The 2,588-nt window shown below is 37.7% G+C and overlaps 1 pseudogene; it reads left to right on the top strand.

The window, feature by feature from the left end:
• The first annotated feature begins 339 nt into the window (after window positions 1-339).
• LOC150080005 (E3 ubiquitin-protein ligase RNF217 pseudogene) lies at window positions 340-1,263 on the top strand (annotated as a pseudogene).
• The last annotated feature ends 1,325 nt before the right edge of the window (window positions 1,264-2,588 follow it).

The following is a 2,588-nucleotide window of genomic DNA, read 5'->3' as shown; positions in this document are numbered from 1 at the left end:
AGGAAACCCGTTGGTGATGAAGCTACCCGTGATTACATGGTAGATAGCAATCGGCGAATGATAAAAACAACCTGATGTCACCGCTTTTGAATCATAAAAACTCGTTTAAGTTTGTGAGCAATAATAGATATGTCGAACGGGAAACTCTGATATGTTTGGATAATGACGTTAACTGTTGACGTGAAGAATTAGTAACAGACAGTTTATGACAGTTATTTGTATTTCGCTTCAGTTTTTGTAGATTTGTGGACACCTAAACTAATAAGTGGTGGATGAAGAGAATTGCGACCAACTGGTAACATCTAAGAAGCCATGAAGTCACATCGATCTGAGACTAAAATGAACGCTGAGGGACGTGATCGTGGACACGTTTCTCCACTAGAGCGTTCTGATTTTGTTGATACCCAAGAAGTTTATACTCTTTTCTACCTTGGAGACACCCTTGAAGAAGTCTATGATCACATAGATCAATGCACAGTCTGTTTCAGCACCACGTACGTCCAAGTGAGACCCTGTTGTTTTCTTGTTGTGTGTCAAGAGTGCATAGTGCAGTACATTTCTCAAAAAGTTGACGATGGCCATCCTTATATGGAATGCTGTGGTTACGGGTGCAAAGTGAGACTGCAACGAGAAGAAATTCTACAGTGTCTTGATCAGGAGCGACAAGAAATATATATCACCTTACTGAGAAGACGAATACTGGACGGCGCGACAAAGAAGTGCCCCCGCTGCAACCACCCATACCAGCACATCTCTAGTCGCAAGAAAAGGAAACGTCCGGTCACGTGCGAATTATGTGATCTGGTGTGGTGCCTTCAGTGCGAAGTTGCATGGCACGATGCTCTCAAGTGCAAAGAGTTTCAGAAACGGGATCCATTGTTTAGAAAATGGTGCAAAAGAAAGGAACTAGGTGGGCTGAGAAATGCTAGGAAATGTCCCAAGTGTAAGGCTTACTTTCAGCAGGATGGAGGATGCAGTGAAATGAAGTGTATACAGTGTAACACGAACTTCTGCTACGAGTGTGGACTTCCTAGAAATGGTGTAAAGTTCCTTGGAAACCACGATTCGAAATATAGTGTACTGGGATGTAAGTACAGATACCATCCCGATGAACCCCTCGTTAGATTGTCTGTAAGAGGAACTGTGCTTCTTGGTAAAGTAATAATTGGTGCTGTTTTACTTCCAGTGTGCCTTGCAGTAAGCCCTATAATACTACCTGTGGTCGGAGCAGTCACACTCTATAAACTACACAAAAAGCGCTGAGCACATCAGGGCCATAGACCACAAAAAGATCAGGTACTTTGCTTTACAAATAATTTTAAGACATTGAGGTAATGAGATACTAACGAACTATTGTGTACGTAGTCCTAAACGTTTGTAGTTATTAAACATATCACATACAAGCTCATTCGCAAAGAATTCAGATGACATCCAGGCTTACTGAATAGTTCATATCCTATAGCTCTAATTTCAAGATATATTTTTATTTATTTATTTATTTACAGCTCTAATTTTGTATATAATTTAATTCCGTTGATATGCGCGTTTTCTTCATTAATGAGCAAACTTTCCTCTCGCCTTAAAATTTTCAGAGAAGTATTCTGGTTACATAAATTAACTGTCTGCTCGACGTATGTGTGTAATTGATATAATGAAAAGTGAATTAATTATTTTAATCATGTCAATAGCAATGTTTCGTTCAGCCCATTATGGAAGTAAAATGAAAATCTGAAAGACCAACAGTGTAATGTAAAAATATTATTTTCATAATATTCTGATTCGTTTGAGTTTATTATGGAAAACTGACTTGTAAAAAATATAATTTAAATTTATTGTGTTTTTCATTTATTGTACATAAAAAAATTGAAGAAAATAAAGTATTTATATTTAAATTTTTTTATCTATTGCTGACTGAATCATTAGAAATTAAATCCTACTGTTCGAATGAATGCTGACTCCAATTGTTATTCCAATTTTTCTGAAATTATTTTACACTGGATTACTGCCCAAGTGGGTAGCACACACATCGTGGCTGGTTAGTCAGGCTCAGGCGAGAGTATCATACTTAATAACCCTAAATATACTTAAATCAAATGAAGTAGTTCTCCATAAAGCTTAACTTCACACTGTATGAATGTCTGCGTTAGTGGCGAAACTTCCATACTGCCAGGCCTGCCAATACGGCCAGTAGTCGAGGAAGTTTTTTGGTTGATTTGACACCGACCAACTCAGCCACATTAGAAAAGGGCCCATAATTCCTCATGTCGTTGATGGGATTCAAACGCAAGTCTTTTCCATTTGGTGTTTGAAAGAGAGCGATGATACCAACTTTTCTACCGCGAAGACAGTCGAGAAAAGTATGAGGTTTTTTTATTATGTTTTTCACCTCCATAGAAGGGAGATGTATTTTTTGGTGTTCTTTCATTCAGTAATCTGAATCTTTATGTGAACGCATATAAAGTTATAGTTCTTAACTTAAATAGCTTTTTTGGTCATTGAAGTTCGAGCCTGCACCATACAAAAAACTTGGACATTGAGTCGTGATAAAATATATTTACAAAACGGGACATCGAGCAAGCATATCCATG

The sequence above is a fragment of the Mastigoproctus giganteus genome, chromosome 10 (genome assembly GCF_048544385.1).
Source record: "Mastigoproctus giganteus isolate SK-2022 chromosome 10, ASM4854438v1, whole genome shotgun sequence".
Lineage (NCBI taxonomy): Eukaryota > Metazoa > Arthropoda > Arachnida > Uropygi > Thelyphonidae > Mastigoproctus > Mastigoproctus giganteus.
The sequence above is the reverse complement of the archived record's forward strand: the minus strand, read 5'-3'. Positions and strand labels throughout refer to the sequence as shown.